At 41.7% G+C, this 24,769-nt stretch overlaps 1 protein-coding gene across 2 annotated transcripts in view; it reads right to left on the bottom strand.

The window, feature by feature from the left end:
• The window catches only part of LOC149251682 (glutathione gamma-glutamylcysteinyltransferase 1-like), a 404,629-nt gene that overhangs the window by 182,968 nt on the left and 196,892 nt on the right, over positions 1-24,769 (bottom strand). The gene's annotated exons all lie outside the window — the stretch shown is intronic.

Here is a 24,769-nt window from a genome sequence, read left to right as displayed (position 1 = left end):
ACTACATTGGTATCAGAGTTGTTCCATCCTCTAGCTGCTCAAACGTTACACAGAGCCAATCTGAATCTGGCCTTTGGCCATCAACCTTTCATCAACCTTGTTGCCATCACAATCAAGCGTTTCGCTACACAGAATTTGGAGGTTCTCTGGCTGTTCCGGCAGCTCCACCAATTCCGGCAATTCCGGCTATTCCCGACAGTTCCAGCAATTTCGACTGTTCTCGACAGTTTTGGCTTCTGCCCTTTACGTCAACTTTCCCGGCTGTTCCCAGCAATTCCAGCTGTTCCCGGCAGTTCCGGCAATTCCGGCTATTCCCGGCAGTTTCGGCTTTTCCCAACAGTTCCAGCAGTTCTGGCTTTCCCCGGCAGTTCCCGCTTTTGCCCTCTACACAACATTCCCAGCTATTCCGGCTTTTGCCCTCTGCATCAGCTTTTCCAACAATTCCGACAGTTCCCTGTAGTTTCGGCTATTCTCGGCAGTTCCGGTAGTCTTGACAGTTCCGGCTTTTCCCGGCAGTTCCAGCAGTTCCGGCTTTTCCGGCTTTTCCCGACAGTTCCGACTTCTGCCCTCTAGATTAGGGCAGCGTTATCCTTAGTCACCAGATACGCCGAATTTGAAGCATTAAATTCGAAATTCGGCGTTTTTCAAGGGAAAACGAACATATTCGGCGTTTTTCAAGGGAAATTCGGCGTTTTTCAGACCTTGCAAGGGTTGGTCACCAAGTATCAAGCATTAAACATCACTTTTTTGTGGTCAAATCTCCAAATTTTCATTCCCTAGCTCTGCTAGTTATTTCTCTATAAGGCTGATCTGTTATTGGCATGTGTATGTGGGCTAACAAACTTTGGTTGCAGCAGTCATAAAGGTCTGATATTTGGTTTTGAGCTAACAATTGGTGAGTGCAGCTATTGAAAAATTGATCTATTCTAATATAAAATTTGATATTAAGCATTTAATAGTCTGATTATAAGGATAATCATGATAAAATTCACTCCATACCATTTCTCATATGCATATGATATATCTATCTTTAATATACATTTTTTTTTTTCGAATTTCTATATGTCGAATTTTATGTCGAATTTTATCGACAAAATTTGAGTTGCCGAACTTTATTCGAATTTCATGTTCCTCGAACTCGAACTCGAACTCGAACCTGGTGACTATGGCGTTATCCCTTAGGAGCTCTCCTCCTACTAAAACCCAAAGACAAGTAGAGAGGAAGAGATCCCAAGTGTGTTGAAATGACTTGAAGGCCACCTCTATTTATACTAAAACGTTGACCACAAGAGGGGTTTATTTGGTTGCTACCCAACCTTGACGAATTGTCCCATAACACAAATAAATTCATATCCCCATGAATACTTATCAGAATCGGATGATATTTAGATCAATCCTACACCTCTCGATGAGAGGAATCCAAGAAAAATATCAACTTCCACTAATAAGATGACCCACATGGAGTTTGGCCCTAGTTGCCAATTTTAACACTCCCTCTCAACTAGGAAGAACTCCATCCGCTAATCTATATCTCCAACTGTACTATCTCTGCCATCAGTGCCCTGCATTGCTCTGCTCTGTTGAGCTCTACTTTGCTGAGCTCTGCTTTGCTCTGCTCTGCTCTGTTGAACCATGAAGAAGAAGAATTGATCGAAAATGTCTCATACCATTCTCTACTGACCCGAAGTCAGTTTCATCTAAAGAGAGTGCGTCACATCACTCTTACTGGCCCAAAGTCAGTTTTATTGATCCCAGATCAATATCACAAGAGAGTGTCTCAAACCACTCATACTGATCCTAGATAAATGGAGGTCATCCTAGCATAGGGAGTATAGTAGATACATCGATGCATCCATCAATAGTACTACTATGGTCCCTAACCCCATTTCCCTGCTCATTGATTAGATGGGAGGTACTTACCATGAGTCCCAGACTGCATGGGTAGGATGCCTCAACAAGAGAACTAATCATCCTGTCCACAAGAGAACGAATCATCCTGCCCCACAGTCGCCACGGGAAAACTAATCATCCCGGCCCACAGGAGAACTAATCATCCTATTTCACAATTGCCATGGGAGAACTAATCATCCCGACCCACAGGAGAACTAATCATCCTGTTCCACAGTTGCCACGGGAGAACTAATCATCCCGGCCCACAGGAGAACTAATCATCATGTTCCATAGTTGCCACGGGAAAACTAATCATCCCGACCCACAGGAGAACTAAGCATCCTGTTCTACAGTTGCCACGGGAGAACTAATCATCCTGGCCCACAGGAGAACTAATCATCCTTTCCATAGTCGCCACAGGGTATCACAGGGGAAGGTTGACCCTGTCATCTTGTACATAGCGCACCACCAGGGGAGGGTGAGTCGTCTTGTGGTCATATGTTGCTCCAGTAAGTACCCCAAAGCTCCCAGAGCTCAATGCATACAACATGTAGGACCCTTATAAGAAGGTCTCTCAACAACTCCAAGTCGTTCGAGAAAGTCACAGATTTGACCTTTCCCCAAGGCTTTGACAAAATGTCTGCAACCTGTACATCAGACTCAATGCGATGGAGCCTCCTCGCTCATTAACTTACCAAATCCCAGATAAGGCAGTATCTCATGTCTATATGCTGGAGCAATCATCGAATACGAGATTCCTCAATAATCAAACCCCCCTCTGGTTGTCATGGAGAATCACAGTGGTATTCATCATGTGTACAAATAGCTCACTTAAGAGCTTCTGCAACCATGCAGCTTCACACGAGATCATACTCGTAGCTATCTATTCGGTCTTGGCGGTGCTTATAGCAACCAACTTCTGCTTCCTGCTCATCCATGATATCGAAGCAGAATCCAAAGAGAACAAGCACTGAAAAGTGCTCTAGTGATCCTCCACACTGCCTACCTAATCAGCGTTCGAATAATCATGCAGTTTCATATTTCCGGCAGTGTATCTCAATCCATGAGAGATTGTGCCCCGAAGATATCTCAGAAGATTCTTGGCACCAATCCAGTGAGGCTCAACCAAATATGAGCTCACCATGCTAACTGCAAAATATATGTTCGGACGAAAGTTCACCAAGAACATCAACGCGAATGAGTTTATGAAACTCAGAGGCATTTCCCAAATCTGGTCCAACATCACTACCGTATAACTTTTGAAAGTTAAGATCCTTGAGGTAGTCACTGGCTTGCAGTTTATCATTCCACATCCAGAATCCAACTCCCTCTTACTTCTGCAAATGAGAGGGTCTGCACCTGTCAGAAATAGGTCGTCCTCATAAGGTGTCGGTATGAGAGGTCTATCATCCACAACCTTCAGGTAATGGTTTGGATTGGTTTCACTCCTAGTGAATCTTAGCTTCATCAAACAGCTATCAATACTCTCATACTATGCTCGGGGTGTTTTGCTTCAAGCCATAGGGGGCTTTCTTCCACCTATATACATGAGATTCCCGATCATGAATCTCAAACTCCATGGGTTGTTCCAAACCTGTGGACCTGCTACATGAGGGGAATGGTCCCCTTATAAGATTCTCCTTTGGTACATCTCAAACATGTACTTTCATGCTCTTTTTGAATTCAGGCATCCCTGTCACCATCTGACTCACAGACCTCTGGTGCTATGCGTTAATGGACATGGTCCCCAATGGACTTCCTGCAACTTGATACAACCCTGAACTCAAAAACATCTTTGAAAATTCTATTTTCAAACACGTACCTTTGCATCGATGAATACCACCCTATAACCTTTGACTTCCATTGTTGAAATGGACACTAGGTTCTTCTTGTGATTAGGTACATAAAAGAGATTCTGTAAATGAATCGAGTTACCCTCATTCAATTGAGGGGTAACATTCCCCACACCCTTTCCGGGATAGGTGGCATCGACTCCAAGTATAATCCCACGGTTGTTTCCGTCTCTACCAAATTCGAGAGAGCACCCTTCTATTCGATGAGGTGCCTTGAAGCACTACGATCAATAAGCCAGATTCCCAAAGAATCTGAAGGAGAGGGCCAATACAAGATAACGCTTCTTTATCTTATCAGAAACAACATTTGATTCTTCATACTTGGGGTTCCTTGCTTTCTCTGAAGAGTCGGTCGTTTCCTTGATGACCTGCATTACCTGTCATTCCTCTAATCATTGAAGATGTCCCTGGAATGATTGTTATCATCATCAAGTGATGTGTCCCTACCTCAGACACTCCTTCGCATAATGGCCGAACTTATTACAACCAAGGCATCTGCCTTTCCTTCCACCCTTAGATCCGGACTTCCCATTGAAGTGATCTTTAGGTAGGCCATCAAAAACTTCTGTTGCGCCATTTTGATAACATTCTGTGCTTCGACTTCACCCTTGATGAATTTGGAATCCATTGATCCTTTTTTTTCCTTTCCCAACTGTCTTCGGTGATTACTCTTTCACTCTTGCTTGCGCATTGCCTTCACCTTAGGTTTGATACCATGTTAATTTTAGGTATGTTCTATGCTTAGAGCAATTTATTTCAATTTTCACAGTTAGCTCAATAACTTTTCCAGATTAGCAATCACATCAACATTAAAGTAAACTGCAGATAGAACATAAACATAAATCGCAGAAGTCAAGCCAAGGCAAGAGGACACAAGACGTGGCGCTAGCCAGGGACAAACCCCGATGTGCGGAAACCCTTGATCAATTCTTCTTATATGTTCTTCAATAGTTCAGCAGAGAGAGAGATAGTATCTTTACAACAGAAGTCAACACTTTGACTTATCTAGATAAGAGCATAGATCATCTCTAAGAAGATGATACATGAGATCAGTTGAAGACATGCTGCTTCAACTGATTCTCCAAGGTGACTCCTTCACCTATCGTTGTGTTGCATTTCGTCATCATGCTACACCTCACCGAGCTGCACCATGCTGCACCCATCATCACTATGCTGCATCTCATCACGCTTCATTAATCATGACTATAGCCATCATTGTATTGCATTATGTGCCATTGTTGCACCATGTTGCCATACTAACCTATGTGGTGGCTGCATCTTGCTTGCTTGTTGTTGTTGCATGCTAGCTGTCCCTTGCATGCTAGCTGTAACATTGCATGCTTGGTGTATTTGCTGCTAAGTACCATACAACTGTCCCAATGTTAGTTAGTTGTGCCTTGCATGCTGCTCTCCTTTGGAAACAGATGCTCTAGCAGTTCTAGCAATTCCCGGTAGTTCCGAGAATTCCAGTTGTTCCCGACAGTTCCGGCAATTCCGGCAATTTCCGCTGTTCCCGGTAGTTCCGGCTTCTGCCCTCTGGATTAGGGCAGCGTTAACCCTTAGGATCTCTCCTCCTACTAAAACCCAAAGACAAGTAGAGAGGAAGAGATCCCAAGTGTGTTGAAATGACTTGAAGGCCACCTCTATTTATACTAAAACGTTGAGCACAAGAGGGGTTTATTTGGTCGCTGGCCGACCTTGACGAATTGTCCCATAATACAAATAAATACATATCTCCATGAATACTTATCGGAATCGGATGATCTTTAGATCAATCCTACACCTCTCGATGAGAGGGATCCAAGAAAAATATCAGCTTCCATTAATAAGATGAATCACATGGAGTTTGGCCCTAGTTGCCAATTTTAACGTTAAATTTGGCAACTAGGTCCAAACTTCAACTTGGACAGCACATATGATGCAGCTCATATTTTTATTGGATTCCTCTCTCCGAGAGGTGTAGGATTGATCTAAAGATCATCTCATTCTGACATGTACAAATGGAATTATGAATTTATTTTGTTTATGGACAAATTGCCATGGTTGGCCAACAAACTAATGTAGGCTCAGAAGCCCAACAGTCACGTTTATTCATCCTCAACGTTTGCATATAAATAGAAGGTACCTCCTCCCCATTTAGACACTTCACTCACTCACGCATCTCTCTCTCCTTCATTGATTGGATACAGATTTCTGAAGCAGCTCTGCACTCGTGCGAAGAAGCGCAGTTTTGTTCCTGCCTTGACCAGCATTGACAAAGTCACAGGAAGGGTTTTTTACCAGCGCTGACCAACAGCGTTGACCTATTTGACTGCGGTTTTGTGAGCATTATCTCTGTTTGGGCAGGGCGCATTTCTGGGAACATAAAATGAGGCAGACCGTACTATTTGACCAACGTTCACTGCAGAAGGGTTTGACTACAGCGTTGCCTTTCGTTGACCAAGTTTGACTAGATATTTTCGGACTATTTTTGCGCTGATTTGACTTGTTGTTGGAGGCCAAGTTGACCAAGTTTGACTGAGTTTTTTTGGAGGTCAAATTCTACTCTATTGACCAATGTTGACTTTCTAGTTAGGGCTTTCTGTAACTATTTTTTGTTGGGACATATTTCACTGTGATTGGGCAAGTGAATATTGCGTATTGTACTCTCTCTCTGCTAAACTTTTGAAGAATAATAAGAAGAATTGATCAAAGGGTTTCCCCACATTAGGGTTTCTCCCTGGCCGGTGGCTATCTTGTGTCCTCTTGTCTTGGCTTGTTTCTACTGTAATTGTTTATGTTCTATCTGCATTTTACTATCATGTTGATGTGATTGCTAATCTAGATATTGATATTGGGCTAATAAGAAAATTGAAGTTAAATTGCTCTTAAGCATAGAACATACCATTGTTATCTAAAATTAACATGGGATCAACGCTAAGGTGAAGACAAAGCTCAAGCAAGAGTGAAAAGAGCAATCACTAAGATAGGATTCAATGGCCTCCACATCCTACTTCAAGTCCGATGACAAGCTTCATGATAAGTCTTATTATCATGCATGGAAGATGTCTCTTGATTTGACTTTAGAAGAGCAAGATGTTATGGAATATGTGCAGGGAAAGATCACTGATCCTCCTTCTAATGCACCAGCTGCTGCTAAGACAAAGTACAAGAAGTGTGAAGTCAAAGCAAAGAAGATCATCAAGGACTCTATTCATAAGCATTTAGTTGCTTACGTCTCCGATTTGAACACATCAAAGGAGATATATGACAGGTTGGTTGGCATGTTCAAAGCTAGCAATGCAAACCAAGTTCTTTTTCTCAAGAACAAATTGAACGACATAAAGAAGGGAAGAGATGAAGATATTCAATCCTACTTCATGAGGATTACTGGGATCAAAAATGATCTTCTTTCGATTGGAGAAGCTATTGCTAATAGGGACCTTACTCTCATTGCCCTTGGAGGACTCCCTCGTGAATGGCACGTTTTCAACACTACTATTCTTAACAACGAAAGGATTCCAGGTTTTGAAGAATTGCTGACTAGATGTTCTCAAGAAGAAACAAGCATGATGGAACTAGATATGACTTCAAATAGGAATGATCCTACTGCATTCTCCACTCATGCTAAAAAGAAGAATGATGCAGGTTCAATGAACCAATGTCAAGGAAGACCGGATTTCAAGAATGGAAGGAAGGAAAAATGCTTCATTTGCAACAAGTTTGGCCACTATGTTAGGGAGTGTCCTAACAGAAGAGATACACCTCATGATGATGACAACCACAACAACAACAATTTCAGGAGAAACAACAACCAAAGGAATGGCAAATTCAACAACAAAGGAAAAAGGAATGCTCCCGCTACTCAACATGGAAATGGGCTCCCTCCCAAGAGATCAAGAAACTCCAAGTATGATGAATCTAATGTTGTTGATAACAAGCAAAAAGAATTTTATCTTATATCTGCCCTCTCTACTACATCTCCTCTGGACACTTTGAGAAATTTGTTGATTGATAGTGGTGCCTCAAGGCACTTCACTGGGTATAAGGAAGTTGTTTCAAATCTGATTGAAAAGGATACAAATTTGGAAATTATCCTTGGAGACAATGCCACCTATCCCGTGAAGGGAGTTGGGAATTTTACTCTTCAATTGAATCAAGGTAACACCATTCAACCACAAGAAGTACTGTATGTACCCAATCTAAAGAAGAACTTGGTATCTATCTCGGCAATGCAGGACAAAGGATTCAAAGTGACATTCATCGATGGAAAGGTACGTGTGTGGAATAAAAATTTCAAAGATGCATTTACACTTGGATTCAAGGTTGATAGCCTATATCAAGTTGGAGAAAGTCCATTGGGAGCTATGTCTTGCAACACATCACTTCAATCCAAATCATGGCACCGAAGGTTTGCCCATCTACATTATAAGGCTCTACCGATGTAAGGAATATGGTGATAGATATGCCCGAATTTAAAGTAGAACATGAAGGCGTTTGTCAGGGGTGTGCCGAAGGAAAGCATACAAGGGGACCATTCCCTTCCAGTGATAGCAAGACTACCGACATATTGCAATTGATCCATTTTGATCTATCTGGCATGATGCCCGCAAACTCTTTGGGAGGATATTTATATTATGCTATCTTTATGGATGATTTCTCTCGCAAGACTTGGATATATTTCTTGAAGAAGAAGGACAAAGTATGTTGATTTTGGGTAGCATCAAATGTGCTCTAGCTCTGAAATTTTGTGGAGGGACTAGAACACATGAGATTTCCAAGACCCAGAAATTTTGTGGAGGGACTAGAACACATGAGATCTCCAAGACCCAAATATCTTCAAGAGCTTGGAGCAGCCATCGCTGCCCAACACTAGGAACAACATAGTCACCTATGGGGTTTGTTCATCTGTCTCTGGATAGAGGTACTTCTGTCGATTTTATTCTCTAATTGGGTAAGTCGGATTTGGCACCCTACTTGTATTCAGAAATCTGCTTAATAATACAAACCCTCTATATGCTGCACCGGTTTTCCCGAATTGGGTTTTTCCGGCGACAATTGTCCAAAAACAACTGTGTTGATGTGATTGATTCTTGTGCTTGTATATCACTGTTATTTTCTCTATGTAATTATGTGATAACTGCAGTAGAATTTATTTTAATGTTTATTGAAGGGTTTCGTAAATAACTTATTGTGAGAAATAAGTAGGAGAAATAAATCAGTTACTGCAGTAGAATTTCGTGTTAGAAATTTTCACATGGTATCAAAGCAGAGATCAGGCAACGGGATTGAAGAATCTGCTATGAGTCAAGAACATGATGTCGGGGCATCAAATCATAGGGACTCACACAGATCTCCAAATAAAGAAGAGAGCACGAAGAATATGGATCATGATCATTCTATGTTAGCTTCCAGACTAGAAGAAGAAGTCGCTTGCCTAGCAAGTTCTACCTCCTCTGAGGTTTGGTATATAGATAGTGGAGCTTCCAAGCATATGACAAGAATACAAGAATGTTTTTCGAATTATCAGGAAGAAAGGATGAACTTCCAGATCACCATGGGAAATAAGTCAAAATGTACCCCCGTAGGAAGAGGTACTGTAGTCTTTCAAACAAAAGCAGGGGATCGGCTTCGAGCAACCAATGTGTTGCATGTGCCAAGATTGGGGATGAACTTACTCTCTGTATCTCAACTTCAAAACAAGGGTTATGATGTTTTCTTCATTAAGGAGAAAGTATATGTCAAACACCCGAGTTGGAAAAAAAAGGCCCAGATTGGAGTCAGAAGTAACAGGCTGTATAGATTACAACTAGAATCTCTAATGGCACTGATAGGCAGCAGTGGGGAAAATGATTTGAATGAACTATGGCATAGGAGGATGGGATACTTGCACCATGGGGCTCTAAGAATTCTCTGGAGAATAGTATTAGGAGTTCCAAAATTAAGTACTAAACAAGATGATGTATGCAAAGGATGCGCATTAGGAAAGTACGCCAAGGCAGCGTTTTCCAGAAGCAACAATAGGGCTAAGAGTGTTCTGGGATTAATCCAATCAGATCCCTGCGGACCCATGTCCGCAAAAGCTCTTAGTGGTGTTGAATACTTCGTCACCTTCATTGATAACCATTCCAGAAAGACTTGGATCTACTTTCTAAAAACCAAGGATAAGGTTTTCGGTCGATTCAAAGAGTTCAAGGCTCTAGTTGACAATCTGACAGGAAATAAGATAAAGATATTGCGCTCAGACAATGGTGGAGAATATATCGACAAGAACTTCATTGATTTTTGCGCAAGGGAAGACATCAGAAGGGAGTGGACAGCCTCCTATAATCCAATGCAGAATGGAGTAGCAGAAAGGAAGAACCAGACTATTGTTGAAGCAGCCAAGGCGATGTTTTATGATCAGGATATGCCCAAGTTTCTATGGGCATAAGCATGAAACACGGCAGTGTATGTCCAAAACAGGAATACTGCTAAGGGGTTTGCTCAGACGGAAGGGATAGACTATAAAGAAACCTTCACCCCAGTAACCAAGTATACTTCTATTAGATCTATGATATCCCTTGCAGCACAGATGGGGTGGGAGATTCACTAGATGGATGTCAAGACGGCGTTCTTGAACAGAGTAATAGAAGAAAAAGTATACATTGAACAACCAGAGGGTTTTGAGACACATAAGAAGAAATCTCATGTATACAGGTTGAAGAAAGCTCTGTATGGGCTTAGACAAGCACCTAGAGAATGGTACAGTCAAATTGATGGCTACTTGCAGAAGATGGGATTCGTCAAGAGTGACGCAGATCCTAACCTCTACTATCTGATTGTAGAGAATGAGCCTCTAATCCTAGTTTTATATGTGGATGATCTCTTTCTGACAGGCTCATCCAAGTTCATCAGAAATTGCAAGGAGAACCTAGCCACAGAATTCGACATGAAGGATTTGGGACAGATGCATTATTTCCTGGGGTTGGAAGTTTGGCAACAGAAGAGTGAAGTTTTCCTTGGGCAAGGGAGATACACTACAGGGATTTTGAAAAGGTTCAAAATGCAGGACTGTAGACCTATGGCTACTCCAATGATCACCAACTGGAAGAAGATTGATGCATCCGAAGATAGAGAAGTCGATCCCACCTTGTACAAGCAACTCATAAGGTCCCTGATGCATCCGAAGATAAAGAAGTCGATCCCACCTTGTATAGGCAGCTCATAGGGTCCCTGATGTATCTGGTCAATACCAGGCAGACATTTCTTACGTTGTCAACACCCTCAGTTAGTTCATGGTAGAACCAAAGGGGGTGCACTGGGTAGTAGCCAAGCATGTTCTCAGATACATACGAGGAACAATCGAGCATGGACTAATGTACACCCAAGGCAATGACATCAGGTTGAGTGGGTTCACTGACGCAGAATGGCCCGGATGTTCAGTAGATCGGAAAAGTACCACTAGGTACTGTTTCAACACTGGATCAGGAATGACCTCCTAGTGTAGTCGTAAATAGAAATTTGTGGCTCTGAGCTCGGCTAAAGCTAAATATATGGTAGCTAGCGCAGCTTTGTGCGAAGCCATATGCCTTAGGAAATTGCTTGTGAATCTATTCAGGAGAAAGATGGAAGCGACCAGTACTTTGTGGGATAAACAGAGTTGCATCAAGCTCTCTGAGAATCTAGTCTTTCATGATCGATCAAAGCACATTGATATCAGATGCCACTTTATCAGAGAATGTGTCCAATTAGGGGCAATACAGTTGAAGTACACCCCAACAGGAGAACAAGTGGCAGAGATTCTCACCAAGGCTCTAGGAAGAACAAAGTTTGTTTACTTAAGGGAGAAGATAGGGATGGTGAATAATTTGTTCCAGTAGCAAAAGCAGATAGTATAAGCAGTTGTAGTGCAGCAGTTAGCAGTGGCAGTCTTATGGGAAGCATGATGCAGAATATTCAGAGGGAGTTGCAGTATAGATGTAGCAGTGACAGTTGCAGTGTCATGCGCAGCAGTACAGGTTGAAGTAGTGCAGTGGATGAGGGATAGTTGGCCGAACATCAACAACACCGAGGACCGATATCATGGATCAGTGTGTTGCTTCTATTGGGAAGTATTGCTAGAGCACATTCCTCACTAAGAGGGAGTGTTTATTTTGGGTAGCATCAGATGTGCTCTAGCTCCGAAATTTTGTGTAGGGACTAGAACACATGACATCTCCAAGATCCAGAAATCATTCAGAGAAATTGCCCCCGGATGAGGATTTATTAAAATAATTAATATTTTTATGTGTTCCTAAGTCTAAACTTAGGAAAATAAAAATATTAATGGGTATCAATAAAGATATGGGTGAGATGCTTCTAAGAGACGAGGATCAAATCTGTTTTAATCTTAGCCGTTGATTAGAGACTTAATCTCGGTCGTTGATTCATCAACAGGAAAAGTATAAGGGAAGATTTGAGAATCATTTAGAGACACACCGGGCAAATACTCAGTAACCAGAGGGAAATCGATTCTCAAGGAGAAGGACTTCGATTTCAAAGGGAGAGTTGCAGGGTGACACAATGACGCAGTGTCGCAGTGATGCAGAGGGAGAGCTCTGACGCAATGACACAGTCGCAGTGACACAAAGGGAGAGCGGTGACGCAGAAGGAGAGTTCCAATGCAGAGGGAGAGCTCTGATGCAGTGTCGCAGTGATGCAACTCCTAAAGGACGTGACACAATTCCAATGCAGAGCTTGGAGCAACCATCGCTGCCCAACACTGGGAACAACGCAATCACCTGTGGGGTTTGTTCATCTGTCTCTGATAGAGGTACTTCTGCCAGGTTTATTCTCTGATTGGGTGAGTCGGATTTGGGACCCTAGTTGTATTTAGAAATCTGCTTAATAATACAAACCCTCTATATGCTGCAAGTTTTTCCCGAATTGGGTTTTTCCGGGGACAATGTCCAAAAACAACTATGTTGATGTGATTGACTCTTGTGCTTGTATATCACTGTTATTTTCTCTATGTAAGTGTGTGATAACTGCAGTAGAATTTATTTTAATGTTTACTGAAGGGTTTCGTAAATAACTTATTGTGGGAAATAAGTAGGAGAAATAAATCAGTTACTGCAGTAGAATTTCATGTTAAAAATTTTCACAAAGTATTCTCATGGTTCTGTTCTTTCAAAGCTTTGTCCGAAAATCAAACCGGGAATAAGATCAAAATATTGAGGACCAATAATGGAACCGAATATGAATCAAATGAGTTCAATAATTATTGTAGAGAAGCTGGCATTAATAGGGAGACTATTACCGCATATACTCCTGAGCAAAATGGTGTTGCTAAAAGGAAGAACCGTTCTATCGTAGAAGCCACTCGTGCCATGCTTCATGATCAAAACCTTTAGAAGTTCTTATGGGCTGAAGCTGCAAACACTGTCGTGTATGTTCAAAATAGATGCCCTCATCAAGCATTGGACTCAAAAACTCCCGAAGAAGTTTTCACCGGTAAGAAACAAGATACTTCTCACTTTATAATTTTTGGTAGCCCCGTATATTTTCATGTGCCGAAAGAAAAGAGAAGAAAATTGGATGCTTTTAGGAAGAAAAGAACATTTGTGGGCTACAGTGAAACTTCCAAGGCAGGTAGAATCTATGTGCCTAGTCAAAGAGAAGTGGAGATAAGTCATGATGTCACCTTCGATGAGAATGTTGCCCTTGGGAAGATTAGTAACCTTCCTATTCCAAGGAAGGACAAAGAAGCAGATTTAGGAAAGTCGGGAGAATCACAAGATGAGTCGATGCCCGATGCTGAAGAACCAATGGATCCCATTGATCCACCCCCTCATGAGCCCTCCTCCTCAAAAAGGAGACCCTCGTCGTTTAGGGAAACTCTCGAAGATGCCAAGAGACATGTTGCACCTAGGGGGACATTTCGTGAAAGTAAGAAGGCGAATAGGTATCAAGGGTACTTAACCGCAATAAGCGACATTGTTCAATCTAAGCCTTGCACATTCGACGAAGTTGTAAAGCACCAAGTTTGGAAGGATGTTATGAACGAAGAGTATGAATCGATTATGAAGACTGATGTCTGGGATGTGGTCCCTAGACCCAAGGACAAATTCTTTGTCACCTCGAAATAGCTCTACAAGATCAAGCGTGGAGTTGATGGAAGTGTTGAAAAGTTCAAAGCTAGATTTGTTGCTCGACGCTTCTCTCAAAAGGAAGGTGTGGACTATGATGAGATATTTGCACCCGATATACCACCATCCGTTCGATTATAGCCCTTGCTGCCTCGCAAGGATGGAATATACATCAGATGGATGTCAAGACCGCCTTCTTACATGGTTCAATTAAGGAGGAATTCTATGTAGAACAACCCGAGGGGTTCGAAGTTCAAGATCATCAGACATATGTATGCAAGTTGAAGAAAGCCCTCTATGGGTTGAAGCAAGCTCCCCGAACTTGATATGAGAGGATCGACAGTTATCTGATGAAATTGGGATTTACAAGAAGTGAAGTTGATTTGAACCTTTATTTTAAGGTTGAGAATGACAAACCTCTCATCTTGGTACTTTATGTGGACGATCTCTTTCTCACAAGTGCAGACCCTCTTATTCATCAATGTAAGAGGGAGTTGGCTTCCGAATTTGAGATGAAGGACCTAGGATTGATGCATTACTTCCTAGGGTTGGAGGTCTGGCAAAAGCCAGGTGAGATTTTCCTTTCTCAAGGAAAATACATCGTGAAGCTACTTGAAAGATTTGGGATGGTGGACTGCAAATCCGTGACTACTCTAATGGAACTTCACTTCAAGAAGTTATGCGGAAGTGTTGCTGGGCCTGATTTGGGAAATCCTTCTGAGTACCATCAACTCGTGGGGGCACTAATGTTCTTGGAGAACTCCCGTCCAGATATATGTTTTGTAGTGAATACATTGAGTCAGTTTATGGTCGAGCCTCATCACATACACTGGATTGCTGCCAAGAATCTCTTGAGATATCTCCGGGGCACAATCACTTATGGATTGCGATACACTGTCAGGAATGTGAGGCTCCATGGTTTCTCTGATGTAGATTGGGTTGGCAGTGTGGTGGATCGCAAAAGCACATCTAGATGTTACTTATCTCTAGGTTCTGCTTCGATATCCTTTATGAACAGGAAGCAAAGGTCAGTTTCCTTGAGCACCGTTGAGGCTGAATACATTACTGCTAGTATGGCCTCCTGTGAAGCTGTTTGGTTGAGGAAGCTCTTTAGTTAGTTGTTTGGGCATGTGCTAGATACCACCGTGATCTATTGCGACAACCAAAGTGGGATTCATCTTTTTGAGAATCTCGTGTTTCATGACCACTCCAAGCATATTGATATCAAGTAACACTTTATTCGGGATATGGTATAAAGGGGAAGGCTCCGTCAAATTGGGATTGATGATCAGGTCGCAAATATTCTTATGAAGGCCATGGGGAAGGTCAAATTCTTAACCTTCCATGAATGACTTGAAGTTGTGGAGAGACCCTCTTATGAAGGTCCTGTATGAGATGGATGTTAAGCACTGGGAGCTTCGGGGACTTGGGGTACTTCTTGGATCGATGAGCAACCATAGTTTGAGTGGTTCACCTTCCCCTAATGGTGCACGATGTACAGGGTGAGTGGTTCACCTTCCCCTATGATACCCTATTGATATATGCATAGGCTGAGTGGTTCACCTTCTCCTATGGCATATGAGCAGGATGAGTGGTTCACTTCTCCCACTAGTACATCCTACACATGCAGTCTGGGACTCGTGGGAAGTACCTCTTATCTTGCCAATGAGTAGAGAAATGAGGATAGGGACGATAGTACTACCGATGGACGCATCGTGTACTACCGTACTCCTTATGTGTTAGGGTCCAACCCTAACCCCTTTATTTATGTAATAAAACCAATAGGGTCGAGTCATAGTCATAGTTAATTAAAGAGTCAATAAACCCATATTAATAATTGTAAGTGGTTGACCCGCATTTATGAAAGGGACCACAGTTAGTTGCAAACGGGTCATAATTAATAAATAAAGTGGTTAACCCATGTTATGCAAAGGACCACTAGTCGTTAGGTTGTTGAAAGTCATTTAGCTATAAATAGTCGTAGTTAGAAGGGAAAGATCATCGAGTCTTATTTTGTAATCGAGCTCTTCTCTGCTGGAGGTTGCCCCCTCGAAGAGGCACGTGAACATTGCATTTATCTCTGAATAATAAAATACTTGTTTTTCTCTTTTTATTCTGTGTTCTAGGTTGTATTTCTTCGCATATTTGGTATTCTATAACTTCTTGCAAGTCAAGCACATAACAAGTGGTATCAGAGAACTTTCTAGGGTTGGTGGTACCTCCATTTTTTGCAGAAATATATTTAAGCTAGAGACGTGTTCTGACGAAACCACGGGCTCTGTCATTGAGCGCATAAACCTGCAGATTTGGGGAGGAATGCACGCAGGAAATACAAGAGGTGGTCACGCTTGTTGGACTCCCTTGTAACCCCTGTGGGTACCCCTTCGAGTAGTAGCACATTAGACAGAACCGTGCATGGACTGCACTTCCACGTACCCTTTGGGTATATCAAAAGCCCCCTAGGATCACCTAAAACCTTGCCTTGGATAAGTCATCAGCCATATTGCTGCTACAGTACACTAAGAACAGCACTCGGGGAAATTACTCGCGCATATGATAGGGTAGTCGGGTAGTACGGGGTACGTTGATCCTCCTTAGTGCCCTGAAAGATTGGGTCGAGTGCTGTTGTTGGACCTTTATGTATAATGCGATCTGTAGCACCTGACACTCCTTTGTGACCATAGTTCCCTCTGCTCTCTAAAGATCGCTAATTATCTTATCTTCCAAATCAGATCCAGCAGTTGGGGTTCTACCACCGCAGTACACTTCAGATCTAGCAGTTGGGGTCTGTCGCCACCACACCAATCAGATCCAACAGTTGGGGTTCTGTCGCCGCAGTGCAACTCACTTTCAGCAGTTGGGGTTTTACAGGCAGATCCGACTCTCTGCACAATAAGGCTTGCTACTGCTATAGTATGGGCCCAATTTTCGCAGGACATTGGGCAGGATCAAGTTTTTTGGAATTCAGCCACTACAATATTGATCAGCGGGGAGTAAAACTCGGTTCGAAGTAAAAAAATAAAAATAAAAATCTGAGGCCTTCCTGGGATGCTTACAAGAGACTTAGCCCATAAGATTCAAGACAACGAGTTGATCGCAGTGGTACCATTCACTTGTCAGCTTCAATTTTCTAGCGGTCCCAAATTTTTTCGAAGTGACTTCAAGTGACCGAGATCTGTGTATGGTAGAAACCAGAGCTCAAGTCATGGCCAATGAGAAGATCGAGCGCCTTGAAACAAGGTTGGATGATTTCAAGGAACAACTGGACAAAATTTCAGCATCAATTGCACACCTCACTAAGAGCACGCCAGGGTTTCATCAAGAGGCGCATAGTATTGATGAACACCTTGAAGGAGAATCTAGCCATCATATTCACTTCCATGGAAATCACCAACATTCCCACCCTCAGCCACCCAAGCTGGACATGTATAAATTTGATGGCTCTAATCTGGCAGTATGGGTAGCACAAATGGAACAATATTTCATTCTGAATGATATCCGCGATGATCAAACTAAACTACATGTAGGAGCCCTTTACCTGGACCAAGAGAGATGGCAATGGTCACAGTGGCATGTCAAATGTTATCCAGGGAACATAACTTGGCACGTGTTCTCAAAAGCCCTTTGTGACCGCTTTGACAGAGAATCCAAGTTTTTGGGTTGTCTTAATAAGCTCTGACAAACAGGCCATGTGTTCCACTCCAATATTGGCACTATCGAACTTCACCAAATCTTATGTGATTGAATGTGATGCTTCAGGTACTCGTATTGGTGTTGTCTTAATGCAGGAAGGTCGACCCTTGGCTTTCACCAGCCAACAACTCGGTGGGAAACATCTAGGTCAATCTACCTATGAGAAAGAAATGATGGCCATCTTACATGCAGTAGATACCTGGTGACCATACTTATTGGGGTGGAGTTTCCAAATCCACACAGACCATCAAAGCCTCAAATTTTTTTTTGGAGCAACGTCTCTCCTCGCCACAACAAAATAAATGGTTGGCCAAAATGTTGGGATATGATTATGAGATAATTTACAAGAAAGGACGTGACAATGTAGTAGCGGATGCTTTATCACGCCAATTTGAGGATGAAAGCACCCTGCTATCAATCTCTCTTCCCATACCAGATTGGATTGAAGAAGCCCGCAAGGAATGGTTTTCACACCCCTCTCTCTCCCAAATTATTAATAACTTGAGAGCAGATCCTAATTCCTCAGTCAGTTACTCTTGGAAGGATGAGCTTCTTCGCTACAAGGATCGAGTAGTTATATCGCTGACATCCACCCTCAAAACTTGCACTTTGGCAGAGTTGCACTCATCTCCCACTGCTCGGCATGCAGACTTTCAGAAGACTTATGCTTGCACTCGTCGTTCTTTCTTTTGGACGGGCATTAATGTGATGTGTGTCAATGCCACAAAGGAGAAATAGACAGGTTACAAGGAATCTTACAGCCATTGCCACTCCCTGCCTCCGTCTGGACGGATGTTTCCATGGATTTCATTACTGGTCTCCCAAAGTCTGGCAACAAATCCGTCATCATGGTGGTTGTGGACAAACTTTCTAAATATGCTCATTTTTGCGCTCTACCCCACCCATTTACCCCCACTTTGGTGGCTCAAGATTTCATGGACCAGATCTTCAAACTGCATGGCATGCCAACTTCCATTGTGTTCAATCGTGACCCGACTTTCACCAGCAAATTTTGGCAAGAACTTTTCAAGCTACAAGGCACCCAAATCCAACTAAGTACTGCCTATCATCCCAAACCAATGGTCAAACTGAACTAGTCAACAAATGTTTGGAGACATAACTAAGATGCTTCACTTCAGAAAAGCAGCATCAATGGGTACAATGGCTAACTTTAGCTGAATGGTGGTATAATACTAACTATCATGAAGTGACCAAGATGACTCCATATGAAGTAGCGTATGACCAACTCCCACCTTCACCTATTTCTTATATCCCTAGATGCTCTAAGGTGCAAGCAGTTGATCAACTCCTACAGAACCGTGTCGCCATGCTAACTCGTCTCAAAGATAATCTCCATCAAGCTCATAATCGAATGAAGCAACAGGTAAACCAGCATCATTCAGAGCGCACATTTCAAGAAGGGGATCAGGTATTCCTGCGGCTACAACCATATAAGCAAACATCGCTCAAAGAAAAGGGTTGCCAGAAATTAGCTCCAAAATTCTACGGACCTTATCAAATACTTCAACGCATTAGAGCAGTAGCCTACAAGTTGGCCTTGCCACCAACTTCAAAAATCCATCCAGTCTTCCATGTATCATGCCTCAAGAAAGTGGTGGGGAACAATTGCAGAATTCAAACTAGTCTACCCGAATTGGATGAGGAAGGTTCACTCTGGCTCCAACCAGAACAGGTCCTCAACACTCATGAAAGACATCTGTGCGGCTGCACGATCAAGGAAGTCCTTGTCAAGTGGAAAGACACCTCTCCAGAATATGCGACCAGCCACTATTTTTCAGCAATTTCCACAACTTCAGCCTTGAGGACAACGTTGCTTTTGGTGGGGTAGGGCATGTTAGGGTCCAACCCTAACCCCTTTATTTATGTAATAAACCCAATAGGGTCGAGTCATAGTCATAGTTAGTTAAAGAGTCAATAAACCCATATTAATAATTGTAAGTGGTTGACCCACATTTAAGAAAGGGACCACAGTTAGTTGCAAACGAGCCATAATTAATAAATAAAGTGGTTAACCCATGTTATGCAAAGGACCACTAGTCGTTAGGTTGTTGAAGGTCATTTATCCATAAATAGTCGTAGTTAGAAGGGAAAGATCATAAAGTCTTATTTTGTAATCGAGTTCTGCTCTACTGGAGGTTGCCCCCACGAAGAGGCAAGTGAACATTGCATTTATCTCTGAATAATAAAATACTTGTTTTTTTCTCATTTTATTATGCATTTTGGGTTGTATTTCTTCGCATATTTGGTATTCTGGAATTTCTCGCAGGTCAAGAGCATAACACTATGCTAGGATGTTGATATTGATCTAGGATCAATGGAAACTGACTTCGGGTTAGTTAAGAGTGGTATGACACACTCTCGATTACTAGAGACTGACTTTGGGTCAGTGGAGAATGGTATGATACATTCTCAATCATTTCTTCTTTCTTCATGGTTCAGCAAAGCAGAGCAGAGACAGGGATGGTACAAATTGTCAGACAGTCTGGCAGGTGAAGTTCTCCCTAGTTGAGAGGGGGTGTTAAATTTGGCAAATAGGGCCAAACTTCACCTTGGACAACTCATATGATGCAACTAATATTTTTGTTGGATTCCTCGCTCCGAGAGGTGTAGGATTAATCTAAAGATCATCTCATTCTGACATGTACAAATGGAATTATGAATCTATTCTTTTTATGGACAAATTGTCAAGGTCGGCCAACAAACTAATGTAGGCTTTGAAGCCCAAAATTCATGTCTATTCATCCTCAACGTTTGCATATAAATAGAAGGTACCTCCCCCTCATTTAGACACTTCACTCACTGACATGTCTCTCTCTCCTTCATTGATTGGGTACGGATTTCTGAGGCAGCTCTCCACACATGCAAAGAAGGGCAGTTTTGTTCCTGCGTTGACCAAAATTGCAGGAGGGGTTTTTTACCAGCGTTGACCTGTTTTATTGTGGTTTTGTGAGGGTTATCTTTGTTTGGGCAAGCCGCATTTCTAGGCACAGAAAATGAGGCAGACAGTACTGTTTGACCAGTGTTGACTGCAGAAGGGTTTCACTACAACATTGACTTCCGTTGACCAAGTTTGACTGGATATTTTTGGACTGCTGTTGGGCTGATTTGACTTGTTATTGGAGGCCAAGTTGACCAAACTGTTTTGGAGGTCAAATTTTGCCCTGTTGACCAGCGTGGACTTTCTCGTTAGGGCTTTCTATAGCTGTTGTTTGTTGGGACAAATTTCATTGTGATTGGGCAAGTGAATATTGCATATTGTACTCTCTCTCTCTCTCTCTGCTGACCTTTTGAAGAATAATAGGAAGAACTGATCAAAGGGTTTCCCCACATTGGGGTTTGTCCCTAGCTGATGCCATATCTTGTGTCCTCTTGTCTTGGCTTGTCTTCTACTACTATTGTTTATGTTCTATTTGCATTTTACTATCATGTTGATGTGATTGCTAATTTGGATATTGATATTGGGCTTGTTGACCTCTACCGGTCAACTACCCATGCAGTACACCCCCTTTTTCTTTGCAAGAAAGGGGCAGCACCTGATCAGCGTGTCCGTGCCATCCAGCAGTCATCAGCAGCTTGATCAATCTAATTGTAAACCCAGTCTGCATGTATTAATTGTAAATAATCTCAGCAGATATGAGTCGTGTATGTGAATTGCCTAGGTGGACCTAACTTTCTAGTGGTAATCTATGTCCCGGAAGGTTTTTCGTCTCACCGATCCATGGATCGGCAGAGTTTTCCTTCAAACCTGACCCCAAAGCCAGGATGGATTTTGTCATTGGAATTTTAGGAGAATCCTAGTGTGTTGATCTGCTAGATTATAGTTGTGTCGCAGAACTGGGTGATTTGTGAGGGTCTATGTTAAAGGCGTTTTCTCCCTTAAGATGTAAATTGTAAAAGTCATGATGTAATGTGTCTTGAGGGTCGAAAAATGTTTCAAATCCCCTCATGAGTCCTAAGTCCTAGGTCCTAGGTGATGTTTCCGAAGACTTAGTTCGATGATCCATTTTAAAATGAATTAAGAAATTAAAAAATTAATAAAAATAATAAAATAAATAAAAATTAAAAAATGAAATAAATAAAAAAATAAAGCAAAAACCCTAACTAATAAAATAATAATATTTTAAGTGAATAAATCGACGGATGAGATCAAGAGATGTCTTGATCCTCATCAACGGTCGAGATCATTTCAGCATGGATCACTCGAACTAGCCGTTGGAGTCATTTCCTTTGTATAGGGTGCTAGGGGTCAGTTCAGATTATAGGATCTGTGAGTCTGAGACTGAAGAAGCCCTATTGTAAATCTGTTTCTGGTTAATAAAAGAAGACTTTGGGGTCCATATCTTGCTGGTGTTACTCTCTTGAAATGCTGTGAGATCATTTCATTTTCTGCATATGTTATTTTCAGCCATTAATAATAGCTTTTTGTAGAGTATTGTGAGCACAGGTATCTTGTTCACTTGCTGGGGTTTGAGTGTCGTTAGGGTTTCTGAAGTAATGGCAGGTATCTCTATTACTTTCTGAGATCTAGCAGCATTTTTGCCCTCTTTATTGACGGTTGTTTTGAGCTGTGCAGAAAACATCATTGAAGGAAATTTTGTGGGCGTTCGGGGAAGTTCTCGGCTGAACCAGCCAACTCCCGCAAGCATTTTTTGCTGAGCCCAGTGGGATTTGATCCTGGGTCTATCATTCGGTTTATTTATCTGATTTGCATGAGATATTTTCTGAAGTTCTTCACAGAAAAAACCTGAAATCTTTATTTCTTTAAAATATTCCTGTGCTCATTGCTGAATCTGGCTGTTAAGGGGCCAAATCTGTACATTAATCAGCTGATCTAGGGTTTCAAATTTTTGTTCTATACAGTTTTCATTAGGGTTTTGTTTTTGTGTACAGGATTTTCAGTTTTTGGTCTGAGGCATATATCATCAGTACTTGGTTTCCTTGCAGTTGCCGTCGAAAGCCCTCAGATTGAATATCAGACGCAAGCTTGCAGAGAATCATGTGTTGGGCATCATTACGGCCACAAAAAACTGTTTGATTTCAAGCCGCCATTTAAAGGGAAACGTGTGCAGTCAGTTCTGCGTGATGCACAATTAAACCTCGATCAGAGTGGAAGCTCCAGTCTTTTCTCCACGTATTCAGCATCAAGGGTTATGATCATCGTATATCATTTGATTAAACGCGCCCTTATTGACTTCGCGTGGTTTCAGTTTCATTCTGTCTGCCGTCGAGAGCTGGAAACCACAGTTACGCAGCAATCCAAGCGGTTGAGAGTGCCACGATCCTGCTGTAAGAGGGTATCTGGACTGTGCGTGCGGTGGCTTTCTCCCACGTTGTCAGCGTTGCTGTCTTCTGTTCATTGAAAGACATTTGCAAAACCTGTGTATGGGCATCAATGAGAGTGTGAGCGCAGTCAAATATCACATAAACTGTCTTCTCCCATGGACGCCAGGTAATTCACGCTCAGGTAAGCTCCCAATTCATTTAAAATCGTTCTCTGTCCAGATTCTGCTCTACGCGTTCAGCATCAGGATTACAATTTATGTTTTTTTCTTTCTGACTGTTCAGCGCATCATCGTAAAATTGATCCGCAGACCCATTTGCCGTCATTTTCTTTCACGCACTCATCGAAATTTTTTTTCCTGCCTGCGGTTTTATATGCTGTCAAATGAATCCATTCGGATTATCACGTAGGTTTTATCAGATTTAATGTTTCGGATTATTTGATGCATATCGTAGGTTTTATATTTTAATTAGAGTTTAGAGTTAGGACTTCGTTTAGATTTTGATTTTTTTTAGTTTTGATTTCATTTACTTTAGATTCGTTCAATTGTATATACATATAGAAAAGGGTAAGCGTAGTTAAATTTTTTAGATTTTAATAAATAGTCTCATTTTTATTTATATTTTTATTTTTAGATTTTAATAAATATAAAAAGGAAAAAATAAAAAAAGGGTTAAGCTTAGTTTTGTCATTTAGACTTTAATTTGATTTTTAGATTAGTTTTTTTTATTTTTTAGATTTAAAATTTTGTTTTGGTTTTATGATTAAAATATATATATAAAAAGATTTATTTAGGTTTTGTTTTATTTTATATAGTTTAGTTTTAATATAATTTAGTTTTAGAATCAGTGTTGCAGGAATCGCCCCCCCCCCCCCCCGCCGGATCCAAACCCAGAATCGCGGATCGGAGCGAAGCGTCCCGGAATCCACACTGGAAGCGCGATTCCGTTTTTGAGGTGGCGCGATTCCGGGTTAAAAAAACGATTCCTGCCATTTGAGGTTGCGGCCCCCCGGAATCGCGCAACCTGGACGCAACCTGGACGCAACCTGGACGCAACCTGCACGCAACCTGCACGCAACCTGGACGCAACCTGGACGCAACCTGGACGCAACCCACCAATATGACATCATTCTCATATAGGATTCCTAATACCATATAACTTGAGCATTGTAGCTTGAATATACGGTCTTACTGCTCTGAATACAATGTCAACTCAATGAATATACATTGAAAAAGGGCGGATTGCGTGGCGCAACCGGAAGCGCAGTCATCTACTGAACTGATGGATGCACTTCTATATATTCATATACTGCTGTAATTAGAACATAGCAATACCATACTCAAGCTATTTGAGCAGTGATATCCATACATAATGCTAAGTGCATATAAGAATGAAGAAGTCTCTGCTTATAGGTTTATACCCATCATTGCCAATATTGGGAAGCCATACCAATATTGATCTATATGAGAAACGATAACATATATATGACTGAAGCAAGTGACATGTCCATATTGAATTGATGTCATGAACAAATGTCATAATGCAAAGAATCATACTGAAGCATATGCCAATGATCATATGACACTATTGGTAAATCATACCAGGAGCAAGAGCATAGCCATATAACGAACGTCCAATTATTCCAGAGGTGCAGTATCAAATTATCAATACACTGTGAGAGTAGATCTGAGAGACTTCCTTGTAAAGTCTGCAATTCTTGCTAATGTAGTTTGTTGCCCTTACCTTGCTTCAAATCACTGTGATCTTATGTCCAACTATGCTTCCACCTATGCTGATCTACTAGGTATTCAATGTACTGCTGGTGGGGCTTAAGCCTTAAGGTTCCTCCTCAAGCCTCCTACAATTCACGGTTTTGCTACAGCAAGGTCTAGGTCTTCATATACGCGGGTTAATACTTTTTATAGTTTTATGTTTTATAAT

This window comes from Pinus tabuliformis, chromosome 7, assembly GCF_031772625.1.
Source record: "Pinus tabuliformis cultivar Carrire ecotype Pingquan chromosome 7, CPIR1, whole genome shotgun sequence".
Taxonomy (NCBI): domain Eukaryota; kingdom Viridiplantae; phylum Streptophyta; class Pinopsida; order Pinales; family Pinaceae; genus Pinus; species Pinus tabuliformis.
This window is presented reverse-complemented; position numbering and strand designations above follow the sequence as displayed.